The sequence below is a fragment of the Haliotis rubra genome, unplaced genomic scaffold, assembly GCF_003918875.1.
Source record: "Haliotis rubra isolate DU_JTF1 unplaced genomic scaffold, ASM391887v1 Scf510, whole genome shotgun sequence".
NCBI classification, from domain to species: Eukaryota; Metazoa; Mollusca; class Gastropoda; order Lepetellida; family Haliotidae; genus Haliotis; species Haliotis rubra.
The window spans coordinates 327,668-343,928 of record NW_025767203.1 but is presented as its reverse complement, the minus strand read 5'-3'; the positions used below and the strand labels follow the sequence as shown (position 1 = coordinate 343,928).

Genomic DNA, 16,261 nt, shown 5'->3' with positions numbered 1-16,261 from the left:
ACATCTCCTGGGTAAGGGACTGTACTGGGTGTACTAGTATAAGGTAGAAGGCAGATAAATCTTGGTTTATGTTCAAAGGCAGCCATGTTGATTTATGATGCTACTGGGTGTGCTTGTTGTTGGTATTTGTGATTCGGTTCTTTCTCATCATGATAAAGGCATTAGTACTTCAAAGTTAAAGGATAATTTGTTGCCAATAGCGATCAGCTGATCGAATGAAGGCAAGGAAACTAGTATCAGATGCATACAACTCATTGCACTCATGGAAATATTTTAATAAGATACATGATGAAATTGAAAAAGGAAAGGCGCTTTTCACAGAAAATGTTGAAGTTATGGAAGTTATCATAAGAGTATTATGTAAAACATGTATAAATATGCAGCTCATTTACTACAATTAGGAATTCTAAACTTTTAGATGTCTCTCAAAGACTTTTAATTCTTCTGCACCAAAGAAAATATATTAAAAATGTCATCTCAAGTCTCGAGTAATTGGGCCAATCTGGATTGAATCAGTTCCAAACACGAATTGTTCTGAGCTCCTTTAGGAGTTTAATTATGTAGATTTTATTGAAGATATATATTTTAGAATAATATAACTGTATTATTGGACTATAAGTTAGTCAACTCAAATGTATCAGATGTAAATTACTGTCCCCCTGATTCTGCATCATAGTAGATGGTTTAGAAATGTACAAGACAAATACCGTTACATCAGATGTAAATTGTTGGTCAGAAAATGTGAATCACCTAACTTTTTGCTGTACCCCATACATTGGTATTTAATGTTGATATTTGTTTTTTTGTTAATGAATTAATTTTGGACAGCAGTTCTGAATATATTTTCTTGTCTTTTGTTATGTAATATTTTTGGGATCAGGTCTTTTTTTGTTGATAATGATCGAATTTGGTGAAGTTTGTAGTTAAGTATCATGACAGTGCTAATAGCCTATTGTTTCATGACTGGATGGCTGTTTCTCATTTTGTTGATTATTTCATGTATTATGTCATGGAATTGAGTTGTATTGCTCTTCTTTTTTGCTACATTTTCGAAGGGCATTTGAATATATGTTTGATCTATCTTTATTGATCAGTAGTAATTGATCTTTGCATTTATATACAGCTATAAAATCCTCATTTTATACCAACATTTTTTTCACAAGTAATAATAATTTTGACAAATACTCAGATAAAACCATGTAAAGACTGACCATGGGTAGCTAGTTTTATAATGCGGCTGGAACTTTACTCCTCGTTATTGTCAACTGCGGGTCCAGTTTCGGGTTTTTGCTTCCAAGAAGAAGAAAGTTGAATAAATATGTGAATAAATCATAAGTTAGAAACCTAAAATATGAATTCTTAAGGGCATATTAAATATAACAAACATTTGTGAAACCAAACATGCACTTCTCTTGTTAGTGTCTGAAGTTCTTGTGTGCTGATGACCATGATGTATAGTGTTCTGTATACCTATTTAGCGTTAAGGCACTGTTCATAATATACAGCAAGGGGGGTGCTGATGATTTTTATGCAGAAGCATGTACAATGTGAATGATCCCCTCCTAAAATTTACCAACAAAACAAGTAACCGCCCATGCAAATCATGTACAAATGAATGACCCGCCTCCCCCTTAATTTTTATCATTTCCTCCCCAAAAAAAAAAAAAAATAAATAAATAAATAAAATAAAATAATAATAATAAAAAAATATAAAAAATACATAATTTGAACAGTCCCTCAATAAGATGCAAGATGTTTGTAGATGTTGACTTCTCCACCCCTGCCCCAGACCATTGCCAGACACATCCAGGACTCCTAGACATTGTTGGAGGCCAATCTGAAGATATTACTGATGAGAATCAGGAAACAGGAGTAACCTAAGCTGTTATGACCCTGGTGGTCGGCCTATCAAGAAATCTGTTATTTTCATCAGAAGTCTTATGTAAATTTCAATTGGTATGGAGTATTTTTCTTACAATTTGGGATATTTAGATTTCTTTGGCTCCAAAGAAAATGTTAATTATGTCATCTGACACATTGATAATTCTATGCTGGGTCAAACAATGGTGCTGCAGTAGTTTAGGTATGTGCAAAACATGATTTTGAATAGTTTTGAGTTATGCCCCTTAGGCATCCTAGGATCTGCTGTTGATAATGTTATGACTACCGCATCCTTTGGCTATTGTTACCAGAAATTGGTTATTGGTTTGAAAATATGACCTGTATAAAGTTTCAGATCTTCTCACAATAACTGACAGTGACTTTATAACTTAATGCTTTTAAACATGTTCAAAGTGCCATGTTTAAATTCAGTTCTATCACTCATTGTGATGTCATGGATGGTGGGTTAGCTCAGTGGTCAAATCGCTAGCCTGTCATGTCAAACACCTGTGTTTCATTCGCCACGGGTACAATGTGTGAGGCCCTTTTCTGGTGTCCCCTGCTGTGATATTGCTGGAATATTGCTAAAAGCAGTGTAAAACCATACTCACTCACTCACTCACTCCATTATTATGTTGTTGTAACTACAACTTCCTTGTGGAGCCAAATGATGACAAACTTGGTTATATCTCTAAGCCAATGGGATGCTAGGACACAAACGCTATTCCTCAAGCGAATAACCATTGATAGATGATTAATGACATAACACTTGCAATGTTACTTTCATAAGTATGTATAATACAGAATAATTTGAAGACAGTATATTATTGTTTGACATTTTGTTCTGAGAAGCATGTTTTAGGTGAAATGTTCAAAGTATTGTATGACATCCTTTATTGTGTGATAGCCTTTATTGTTATGGCCTTTATTGTATATCCTTTATCGTGTGATATCCTTATTAATATGATATCCTTTATTATATGAGATCCTTTATTGTGTGATATCCTTTCTTTTATGATGATATCCTGTACCTCCATTGTAAAAAATCATTGGATCATGTAGTTGCTGAACCCCAGAAAAGAGATGTTATCCACAAAACTACTTATAAGGACAATTGCAGTTGGTGACTTGAGACAGATTTAAATTTAATATTGCTGAAGTATTGTGTTTCATATGAAGTGGAAGGTTGGTCTTGAAAGGCCTCGACACTTATGTAACAGGGTATTTGTACTATAGTTCTCTGGAGGAATTATTCCCATGGAAATTTGCCCATTATGCATCTGCACTGGCCATGTGTGTTCTGAATGGAACTTTTTTTCAGGTGGAACTGATCATCAGTGACACTTACTCTGAGCATAGTTGACTATGGCTCTTTAATTTGCTCCCCAACTGTTTGTCCCTTAGTTTTCAAAGGCATTCAGAAGATGGGTTTGAATCTGAGATTTGGCTGGTTCTATTCTTGTTATTTTCAATCTGTTGGTGGGTTTCATCACAGTGATATATGTCAGTGATCCTGAATCAGTTGTGGTTCTTCCATCAAACAGGCCCTGGGCCTCCTTTCACAAAGCACCAAGGTGATCGTAAGTCAATACAGTAACCTCAGTGCAGTGTTAAAGAATGGGAGTTAAGGTTAACCTTAGTTAAGGTTGCTTCGTGAAAGGAGCCCCTGATGTTACACAAATACTCAATCACTCTGCTAACTCCATCACATCACTTTGGTAGGATGATTCTTTAAGAGACGGGGTGTTCCCCCGCCGTGATGTTGCTGGAATATTGCTAAAAGCAGCGTAAAACCAAACTCAGTCAGTCAGTCAGTCTTTAAGAGATGGAGGCAGTGCGGTAGACAAGTAGTTAAAGCTTTTGCTGATCATACCGAAGACCCGGGTTCGATTACCCACATGGGTACCATGTGTGAAGCCCATTTCTGGTGTCCCCGCCGTGAGATTGTTTGAATATTGTGAAAAGCGGCACAAAACTAAACTCACTAACTTTTAGGTACAAACTCACAGAAACTGTCATCTAAATGTACCTGAGTTTTACTTTACAGAGATGGTTATCAGAATGATCACATGTTTAGTCGAATATGGACATGAAAGGAACTGTACATAAAGGTTCCAATGAATCCCAAGTGATTATTTAATACTTTGAAGTCTTTTAAGTCGTAGAAGGCAGTGATTGTTGTTTAATGAAAAGGAACATTTTGGAAGCTTTCCTGCACCAATGACTTTCAGCTGTGAATCATTGTCTTTCATTTGCAATATTGATATAGATATCAGGACACTATTTTGAAATGAGAACTTACATATTCTAGATAAATTGATGATGACCTATTATTATCATGACAGAGTTATGGTGCCGGTTTATAGAACAATATTTTAGACAGTTTTATGACTTTACATAGGAACTAGAAATGCCGTTGTGTGTCAAGAATCTTCCTTAACAGGAAGTTGTAGTAAAGTAATTATTTTTTGCTAAGCTATATAAGATAATTATTATGAAGTTTCATTTACGAATCTACAAAAATAAGATGTATTATAGCATAGGTAGGACATATGTTGTATCAATATTGTAATATTGTTTTCAGATGGTCATCAGATCATCAGTTATAGGCTGGGTATTTCTAGATATGGAATTGCTCTCAGTCTTTGGATTAAACACCAGGGCCTAGATTTTCGAAGCTCTCTTAACGCTAAGAGAGTCGTAAGTTAATGTTAATGTATGGCACTTGCGACTGTCTTACCACTAAGAGAGCTTCGAAAATCTAGGCCCAGGGGCCCATTTTCACAAAGCAATCGTAGTGATATGAGTGTCGTAAGTTAAAGTATGGGAGTTACGATCACCTTAGCGCTACGATCGCTTTGTGAAACGTGGCCCAGGGATAAAGAATGTACAAAACTGATTTAGGCCAGGGCCCATTTCACAGAGCTCTCGTAAGCCTTAGATCTCGTAACTTTTCTTGTAGCATTCGTACTTCCTATACTGTAACATTGACTTAGCGTAGTCGTAGCGCTACGAGAGTTTTGTGAAATGGGTGTAGCAGGGCGTGGAGTCTTCCCACAGAAGACATCTTTACCTTGTCAGCTTGCTGATGGGGTTAACCTCTTTGGTCATGTGGACAAGGCGCCTGACTTCTGATCAGAAGGTCCATAGTTTGAATCCAAGCATGGGACTTGGAACTTTTATGGCCGCTACACAGGGCCCAGGCATTTAGTCAAGATGAGTAGGAGCAAGGAAGGCTGTATCAAACAGATGTTGATGAATGTGTATATGTACTTTCTTTGTGTATACACATTTGTTTATTGACCATAACTGTCAAGGTGGAGTTTTTAGTTCAATATGTAGCAGATGTACGATTTAGTGATATTGGAATGTATATGTAATATTTTCTTGTCAAATCAGTTTGATAATCAAACAATTTTTGTGCCAAAACATATGTAATAGACTGCTTGACATTTTCTGTCACTTTGTGATGATAAATATGGGAAAACTGGTAAATAATGAAATGTCTTCAAAGTGTATTGTCCCTGATTTCTCTGAATGCGTGTGCTTGTGTGTTTCACCAAAGAAATAAACATCAATGTCCTCCATTACTTGGTGTTTTCCTTGGCTGGTTGGGTAGTAAAATGTTCAAAGCGTTGTTGGACCTGGTTTGATTATCCACATGGGAACACTGTGTGAAGCTGATTTCTGGTTTCCCTCAGGTTGCTGGAATATTGATAAAAGCGGTGTAAAACCATACTCACTCACTTTCCTGTAATGTCAACTGACATTTCCTAAGGTGAGTGAGTGAGTGAATGAGTGAGTTTAGTTTAAGCCAAAGGTCACCAATATTCAAAGCCAAACTCACCAATATTCAAGCTATATGGCGGCAATCTATATTACATGTGTAGCCTTGTGAGGATATGCCTTAGAAAATGGACCCGTGAACGGGTTAGAATTGGTCTTTAGCAACCCATACCTGTCATAAAAGGTGACTAACGGGATCTGGTGATCAGGCTCGTTGACTTGGTTGACACATGTCATCGTATCCCAATTGCCATGCTGTTAGATCACTGGATTGTCTGGTCCAGACTCCATTATTATTTACAGACATTCGCCATATAGCTGGAATATTGCTCAGTGCAGTGTTAAATAAGCGAACCAACCAACCAGGGGGTAAATCAAGGACTGATCGGTTCGGGTTAGCGCCCAAAATGGGAACGCAGCAACACCGGCATATGCACTTTGCTCTATCGAAGGACTAATCTTGAACGCGACCTTGAACCCTAATTCGCTCCACCACCTCAGGGGCGCCTCCGTGGTGTAGTGGTTAGAGCGTCCGCCCGGAGAGCGGAAGGTCGCGGGTTCGATCCCCGACCGCGTCATACCAAAAGACGTTAAAATATGGTACTTGTTGGTCCCTGCCTGGCGCTCGGCATTAATGGGTACAACAAGGACTGGTCGGCTCGGAGTCAGTATAATGTGTGTGAGTGGGGTATTCATGCTTCACTGCGGTATGGTATCTCAGTGGGCTAGCCCTATGAAACCAGCTTCAGTCTGGGCTAGTACAAGCAGCCGCACATACACATACACACGCATGCACGTCATCATATGAGCGAAATATTCTCAAGCACGACCTTAAACCCAATTTCACCTCACCTCACCTCAAAGGACTAATCTTGAACGCGACCTTGAACCCTAATTCGCTCCACCACCTCAGTTGCCATCGTCTAACTGATGGAAATAGTAGAATCCTTTGATAATACACATATGTCAGGATTAGGAAGAAAAGTGCCATGAATAAATAGGATATTGTATAGCGGTTGTCAATCAATACCTTTGACCTCAGAAAAACACATTGTTGTAAAGAGTTAATTACTTGGATGCCCAGGGCGGCTTATGTCTGACGCAAGACCCACATTGGGATGGAATACTGCTGGCACCGGAACAATAGTTCTCTCGTGTTTTGCTGCATTTTGACTATTTGAGAAGAATTAAGAATAGGCAAAAATCCTCGTTAAAACTACTTTGAGCTAATCTCCCTGCTCTCGAGCAGTCGATAAACAATCAGTTTTTGCGATTGATTTGTCAGAGAGCATTGGCGTATTACATGTATTTATGTAAAATAATGTTATCTTTTTATACCTCAGTGAATTCCATATATAATGTATACTAATAGTGCTACAATATCAAGGCGAACGGGTAGCCTGGTCTTCAAAGCGTTTGCTTGTCGCGCTGTAGGCCTGGGTTTGCTTCCCCAAATAGGTACAATGTGTGAAGCCCATTTCCTGTGCCCTCTGCTGTGATATGAACATAACTAAAATCAGCGAAAAACCATACTCACCACTCACTTTAAAAGGTGCATAAAAATCACAACAGTCACTTATTAATTTGTAATTTGACATATCTTAGGCTTTTCCAAATGGAAGGAAATGTGAGGTGAGGTGAAATTGGGTTTAACGTCGTGCTTGAGAATATTTCGCTCATATGACGACGTGCATGCGTGTGTATGTGTATGTGCGGCTGCTTGTACTAGCCCAGACTGAAGCTGGTTTTATAGTGCTAGCCCACTGAGATACCATGCCGCAGTGAAGCATGAATACCCCACTCAGACACATTATACTGACTCCGAGCCGACCAGTCCTTGTTGTACCCATTAATGCCGAGCGCCAGGCAGGGACCAACAAGTACCATATTTTAACGTCTTTTGGTATGACGCGGTCGGGGATCGAACCCGCGACCTTCCGCTCTCCGGGCGGACGCTCTAACCACTTCACCACGGAGGCGGTTGGAAGGAAATGTCACAGTGTAGGGAGAAGGGAGGTGTGTTAGCCCAGTGGGTAATGCGTTAGTTCTATTCCCCTCATAGTTACAATGTGTCAAACCAATTACTGGTGTCCCCCATCGTGATGTTGTTGGAATATTGCTAAGAGTGGTGTCAGACTCTGCTGTTCCGTGTTGAAGATACTCATGTCAGCAGTTTTAGGGAAGCTCACTTTGAAGTTGTTTTACCCAAGCTGCTTTTCAGACATTTAGTTAATGACGTTTCAAATGTATTGTGATTTTTTTAAATATTCGACCTGGGACGCCTGTTTTCTTCATTTTCGCTGATATTATACCGGAAGTCCCGAACAGAACAAATGACTACCTGTCAGTCATCAGTATACGTCAAATATTTTCATGCAGTATTTCAAAGAATTCCGGAAATGTCAAATTTGCCAGTTCCCGTGGGCTTCAAAGGGCTTTTATCCTGCCTCCTCCTTTGTACAACTGTCATTGCTTTAAAGTAGCGTGATATATATATTGAACTTTTGTGAGCGAGTGAGTGAGGTTAGTTTTACGCCGCACTCAGCAATATTCCAGCTATATGGCGGCGGTGTGTAAATAATCGAATCTGCACCAGACAATCCAGTGATCAACAACATGGCATCGATCTGCGCAATTGGGATACAATGGCATGTGTCAACCCAGTCAGCGAGCATGACCACCCGATCTCGAAAGTCGCCTCTTACGACAAGCATGGGTTACTGAAGATCAATTCTAACCCGGATCTTCACGGGTTGAACTTTAATGAAACCCGCGGACAAGACTGTGGGAATGATGAACAAGAAACAGAATTATTGATTGACTCGGGGAATGAAATCGATATTCCCATTGTGTCACTGGTCATAGATATCTGTGGTCTACCACAAACCATCTACCCGTGAAGGTCCGAGTTAGAATGAACCTTCAGTAACCCATGCTTGTCGTAAGAGGCGACTAACGGGATCGGATGGTCAGGCTCGCTGGCGTGGTTGACACATGTCATCGGTTTCCACTTGCGCAGATCGATGCTCATGCTGTTGATCACTGGATTGTCTGGTCCAGACTCGATTATTTACAGACCGCCGCCATATAGCTTGAATATTGCTAAGTGCGGCGTAAAACTTAACTCACTCACTTACTCATCACAAACCATCTAAGCATCGAACATCAGACGTCAACGCATGACGTTGCTTTGAGGGAAATGACTGATGGATGAGTTTAGCTTTACGTCGCACCCAGCAATATTCCAGTGATGGGTGACGTAAAGGTTACCTTGAAGTACTCACCGTTGCACTGGTATCTGAACGACCGATGATTTACAAAAAAGCTGTAAATGACTCCTAAGACAATCTAGTTAAAATCAGGTCTTTCACTCTCTCAGATGCTATAACCGATCTCAGTGAGGATCTGTGGATACCACCACAGGAGGTCGTGTCTAGTTATTTTTGACCCCTCAGTCTAAATAGAGGATGCGTGGGTTCTTCAGCTAACCAGATGCCAACTTTCTAAAACCATTCGGCTTTAATTCTTTAGCACCTCGATTTGGAAATTTCGATTTGTACAAAAAACACAAATAGGATACAAATACTGCTTAGAAAATACTCCCGGGTGCAATGGCGTTCGAGAAAGATTGGGTGTTTAAAATATCCACAAGCGCGACTTTTTATGGGCATTCGGACTATTTTTATACGGTTTCGAGATACAGAAATGAGATATTATGGTTCGAATGCTTCGCTGAAATGTTAAAGATAATTTAAAAGCCCGAGGATAATTGGCTGATTAGATAGTTCACCTGAGGAAACCAACGCCGGGGGAATCCTTAGATCACGAAGCTTAGAGGTAACGTATAAGGGTAAAAGATCTGAGTTTAATGAGATTGTCTCTGACACACTTTCACGGTTGTTTGAGCTGACGAGGCAGTGTTTCATACGCGGGTTTTCTTAACAGTTGTTTCTAAATATACCCAACAGTTTCTTGCTCGTGGTCTAGTGGGTAAGGCGTCAGCCCGGAGAGCTGATGGCGGGGATTCGATCCGCTATCACGTCATAACGAAAGGCGTTAAAGGTTCCGTGCCACTATGCTGTGTCGGATGTGTCTAAGCTAAACTGGCATCTCAGTTTCCGAAACAGCGTCTCGATCCACAATATAAATTTAATCTACGCCTGATACCAAGTGGTGTAAATATTAAGAGACTGTTTTTACAGTCAAACATTCTATTTAGAATTGGAACGATCCATTTGTGTCACATCATATAATAGTAGTATACAGAGATCATTTCATTCACACCAACCTCACAGAAATCATAATTTAGGTCGACACAAATGAACAATCATCAGGTTAGAAGAAGGTCGGGTGAATGTCTTAATCCTTTAGAAATGTAGATAAAAAATGAACGGGAGGAGTGAAAAATGCTGTAAAGATGTTGGGGATGGATCTGACCACGACGGGCACTGATCGAAGCCAACCAGATCGAAGCCTTGAGTGAGCGCTAGGAACTTAGTAGGAGAGCCTGACTTCTTTATTTGGTATATAGATGCTGGTAGGATGAAGGGGTGGGGGGGGGTGGGGGGGTGTGTGTGGCAGTTTTTATGGATAGATAACTTCTTTATTGCAATGGCTGGGACGTTTCGGTGTAGATCCCGGTACTCCTAGCATAGCACTGATATCAAGCAAATGATAAACAACATTATGAACAAGGAGAATATATGCATGAACGGCATTTGAGTTTATACAAATGAAGAGGTTGATGTACAATATGTTGACATTACTTCTGCTTGTTGTCATACAAATTATGATTGAAGCCAGATGGACAAAAGGCAGGAGACAGGTGAAACGTTCCGGCCCCTAAACATGAGAATCACAGAACATCAGACGTCTGTGACGAATAATACTCAGAATAAGCCATTTCCGGCCACACCCAAGCTCAGCAGAACCATACCATCCTTTGTAGCAACATCAACATCCTTGATGCCAACCGGTAAGACTACAAGATAAGACAGCTCTTAGAGGCAATCACCATCAAACGATTCAACCCGACAATCAACACAGATCAAGGTTATTACACCCCTACAGTTTACCATCATCTGATCAAGGAAATTCAGGGGAGCATGGCTTGAGCCTGGGCTGAAAGCATTCCAGAGTGATTTGAACCTCAAACTACTCTAAAGCGAATTTTAAGGACTGATTTGAACTTGCTTCACCAGCTTCCAATTGCTAGTCGCACAACCGAAACCAGGCCACGCTGCTGCAAAACCGCCGTCGGTGATGGCCACAGTATCACTTGCATCCACGTTCGAAACTCTAGCACGTGATTGCATAACGAAATATAAGGCTTTGCTTCGATGTGATGAGTCGACAAGAAATTTTCATTCCGTTACGCATATTTAAGCAGATCAAATGCCGAAATAAAACATTCATATCGCTCTTTAAGACAACAATCAAGCTGCTTAAAAGACGCTACAGAGCCAACAGTGAGAAGTTGGAATTGTGTGACAAAACACAAACTAATTACGTTCTGCCCGCAGAGATTTGATCTTATTAGGAACTGATGACACCCGTCTCCCGCGAGGAAGCGCTTTGAGGGTGGAATGTTTTCAAGCCTTGAACATTAGCAAAACAGGCCATTCAAGAGACGTAATTCAAACAGATGCCGTTTCCTGCAAAAAAGGTCACAACTTGCATCTAAATGCACAGTCAACTGGGTCAGAGTGTCGATTCCCCCATAGGAACGGTGCCAATCAACGAACCTCGTCCACAATCATTAAATTCGTTTAAATCCAAATATTGCATCTTAATGTAAATTGCGATTAAAGATCAGTGCGCATTGATATTCATAAGATACGCCCTCAGAGATATTATATCACTTTCCTTGCCTTGTCGGTTTTGTTTGATGTCACGTGACATCGCATTCTGCAGCCGCAGGTGCGTATCTTTGAAGCAGACGACTTCCGCAACAGACTTCTCTAGTTATTACAGGAATTCCTTATGATCAAACGCAGGTTTCGAAAAGATTGGCATTTCTTTGCAATTTCCATTAAATATCAAACACATGTAAATTTGTCTCAGAAGAAGAGTAACATTTTTCATTCTTTATAACCTTAATGAATTGTTTTACGTTTTGGCTGTTTTCTGCTGTGTAATTACCATGAAACGAAGCATAAGTGGCAGCCGTATGGACGGTGTGAAACTGGGGCTTCCAAAGGAGGGTGGCATGGTTTGGTACTTTAGCCGTTTCTCGATGCATCAATATTAACGATAAGTTACATGTGGAGCAAACCCCCATCAAGGTTCTGGTTGTAATCAACCTGGCATGTTTCCAACATTCTTTTTATATTCACTTCATCTGAGTTAGATTTTCAACGTTTAAAGACTTTTTTTCTCAAAGCTTGTTTCTTTAATTTTAGTTCCTGCTAAAATCCTTCATCCAACAGACTACGTGGAGTAAAGCTGTTCAATGTCGGGGAAGACGTTTCTCTTGGAATCGGTCGATTATTCCAGCGAAACTACGAAGACACTGCTTATGATATTAATTTCATGGATCAGCTCGGAGTGCTTTCAACAGGACAGGGCCTTGGGGCTGTTTACGCTTTGCCCAAAAGAGAAAAACTAATTCTCCACAATTTAAGCAAAATGGATGGTCCGTTGATGAGCAGTTCTGTTGTGTTTTCAGATGCCGAACGGGTCGAGCTTGCACCATTGTAAACCGAATAGTGAATCATACACCGAGGACCTTATCCTAAAACAAACAGCAATGTGCAAAAGAAAACGATCTACAGCAAAGGACAACAAATAACAATAACTTTCAACAGAAGACATCAAATCTACTTGTTAGCACCTGCCACACACAACAGTCTGCAAAGACAACGACGTGTGACAGAGACAGAGAACAACAACCTGCATTGAATCTACATGTTGGTACCTACCTTAACAGCTACAAAAGACAACGACCTACAAAGGGGTACACGTTATAGGAGAGAATAAAAAACTTATCATAGAGGAAAATGTCCTACAACAAACAGCAATCTACTTAAGACAACGTCCTACAAAGGGGTACACGGTATAACAGAGAATAATAACTTAGCATAGAGGAAAATGTTCTACCACAAACAGCAATCTACAAAAGACAACGACCTACAAAGGTACACCATATAACAGAGAATAATAACTTAGCATTGCGGAAAATTTCCTACCACAAACAGTAATCTACAAAATACAACGACCCACAACAGAAGCCAACATTGAACAGTGAATAACAACTGAGAATACAGGATATCTTCCTCCCACAAACAGCAGTCAAACGACAACGAAACCCCAGCCAATCGAGGACAAGTATCCGAGAACAATACCTTGCAACAGACGACATCAGATCTTGATGCACCGACCACAAACAGCAATCTACAAACGACAACGACCTAACTGTATACATCTTCCCACCACAAACACCACTCAAACGACAACGACCTAACTGTATAGAACTTCCCACCACAAACAGCAATCTACAAACGACAACGACCTAACTGTATACATCTTCCCACCACAAACAGCACTCAAACGACAACGACCTACAACAGATCAAGGGCAACAATTAACAGAACAACAACTTGCGACAGATGACACCAACGCACAACAGACATCAACCAAAATACAACAACGACATACAACATTGGCCGTGTTAAGTCTCACTCCTTCCCCTCGTCATATGAGCTGCCTTTACGGAGGTTAATCTACAGTCCTGGTGTCCTATAAATCTCCCTCTCTACGTAAATCAAGATTTAGCCCGTGCAGACTAGAGATTAAGCCTCCAAGTCAGTTGGAGGTCATGGCCCTGCTAGCTGGCCTTCACTTCTATGTGATCTTGACGAGTGGCCATATATTTACTGTGAGACAAATATTCTTCATGATCAATCTTTCTATTAGTGAGAAGCTAATACGTTAGAAAACCATGAAGTTTGGAATTACCCCATATCCTGTTTTCAATTAGGTTTGGATGAAAACAATTTTCAGCCCAAATTTATTTATGTAATAAGAATGACTTACGACGACGCTGAGTCACATTGATTCTCCTTGTCTGAGTTTCGTTACCCCCGGAAACAAGCAAGAGTGAGTATTGTTTTACGCCGCAGTTAGCAATATTCCAGCAATATCGCGGCGGGGGACACCAGAAATGGGCTTCACACATTGCACCCATGTGGGGAATCGAACCCGGGTCTTCGGCGTGACGAGCGAACACTTTGACCACTAGGCTACCCCACCGCCCCCATTGAACCATTCGTGCGGCTTCGGGATGAGAGATGCACAGATATTTATTGGAGCTTTAAAAAAACAATTTTATTGTTATTATTTATTTGTTTATCTACATGGTCTTTATGCAAGGGGCGGTGGGGTAGCCTAGTGGTTAAAGCGTTGGCTCGTCACGCCGAAGGCCCGGGTTCGATTCCCCACATGGGTACAATGTGTTCAGCCCATTTCTGGTGTCCCCCGCCGTGATATTGCTGGAATATTGCTAAAAGCGGCGTAAAACTAAACTCAGTCAGTCTTTATGCAAACAGATCGGACATAGCTGTTAAAAGCACAGCATGTGTACAAATATTCTGTAGTTTACTACACATCTTTGATCCTCGGTTCGAATACCACATTCGCCTTGATGATGTTTCTTGGTTTAGAACCAACATAATCGATCTCATGGGGTTTAAACCAGACTGGAAAATGTCTTTGTCTTTTCGTGAATCATACCCAGGCAAGAGAGTTATTTGACCATAACAGTGACGTTTCCACCCTTGCCGAACTTGGCTGGTATTTTGCAACTCGATCAAAGCGCCACCGTGCCAATCACGACTTATCTCCCTTGTATGTCCCTCCTTTTGACCAATCAGATTTCACATCACATCATTTGTATGTGTTTTGGTAGAATTATTTGAAATATTTGTCGACGCCAAGTACACAAGATCTCAAAATCCTGCTGACGCCTTGGGAATCTGTGAGTGAGTGATTTTTGGGTGGGTGGATGAGTGAGTGAGTGGACAGCTTTGTACGATTGCCCGAAACATCTTCCTGAGACAAGGGACATAACTCGCATGAGTTTTGGGTGCGGCATCATGCGGAAACGAACATACGTTTTATGCAAATGGCGATGGCTACCGGTAGGACAGACATACTTAGACTTTGCGCGAAGCTAGCCTAGTGTTTGAAGCGTTCTCCCGGCACGCCAAAGACCTGAACTCGACGTGACGTGGTAATGTGACTTTAACTTGCAAGCACTTTCTCGGGAAGCTCTGAAAGAAAATCGAGCGCGCACGTATCCGTTGACAGGGATAATAGAGATGTAACTCCACCAGCAATCACTTGGTAAGTGGACTTGGAGCTGTCTTAATTTAAATAGCTTTTAGTTAAAATAGTATTATATCCGATAGACAAGTCAATAGCCTCTTATAGTTGTGGTCTTTACTCTTTTGAGAAAATAACAAAAACCGATGGCTGTGAAACTCGAAACTCTTCTGACTCCAATAACTGACGTGCCAGAGTGAGTGAGGTGAGGTGAGGTGAGGTGAAATTGGGTTTTACGTCGTGCTTGAGAATATTTCGCTCACATGACGACGTGCATGCGTGTGTATGTGTATGTGCGGCTGCTTGTACTAGCCCAGACTGAAGCTGGTTTTATAGTGCTAGCCCACTGAGATACCATACCGCAGTGAAGCTTAAATACCCCACTCAGACACATTATACTGACTCCGAGACGACCAGTCCTTGTTGTACCCAATAATGCCGAGCGCCAGGTAGGGACCAACAAGTACCATATTTTAACGTCTTTTGGTATGACGCGGTCGGGGATCGAACCCACGACCTTCCGCTCTCCGCCAGAGTGAGTGAGTTAAGTCACATCGGCTGTATTTCTGCCATGTCTGTTGGTGTGTTTGTTGTTTAACGCCGCACTCAGCAATATTCCAGCTATTTGGCGGTCGTCTGTAAACAATCCAGTGGTCAACAGCATGAACATCGATCTACGCAATTGGGATACGATGACGTGTGTCATCAAAGTCAGCGAGCCTGACCACCCGATCCCCTTAGTCGCCTCTTACGGCAAGCATGGGTTGCTGAAAATTAATTCTAACCCGGGTTATTTCTGCCATGTCCTGACATTGACGTGTCAGAATTCGAAATGTATATGTTCCGCATATTTAATGGATATATTTATCACATTAATGCATCCTTTCTTTCAAATATGTATCCATATCTTATATGATGTCCTTGTGATTACTGTTTCAAGGAAACAAGGAAAATATAATACCCTGAACACCGAGGATGAGATGACCTGAAGGATAGGGTAGGACACCCCAAATCTTTTCGAGAACACCGTCAGTACATATAATTTGATTTTTTTTATCAATAAACACAAACAATTGACTTACCTTCCCCTGTGTTTGTGACAGTGCTGCCGGTAGAATGGGATATCCTAACCTCTTCGAGAACACCTGGTATCATCACTATCTGATTTTTATCAAAAAACGTAAACAATTGACTTACCTTTCCGTGTGTTTGGGACAGTGCTGACGATTTCATTTTTATCAATAAACGTAAAAGATTGACTTACCTGAGCGTG

General features: G+C 40.8%; 1 long non-coding RNA gene across 1 annotated transcript; it reads left to right on the top strand.

Moving 5' to 3' along the window:
- The first annotated feature begins 1,785 nt into the window (after window positions 1-1,785).
- LOC124292275 lies at window positions 1,786-14,073 on the top strand. The gene is made up of 3 exons (XR_006902403.1): window positions 1,786-3,272; window positions 3,306-3,624; window positions 14,038-14,073. It is a non-coding gene; the product is annotated as an uncharacterized LOC124292275 (long non-coding RNA).
- The last annotated feature ends 2,188 nt before the right edge of the window (window positions 14,074-16,261 follow it).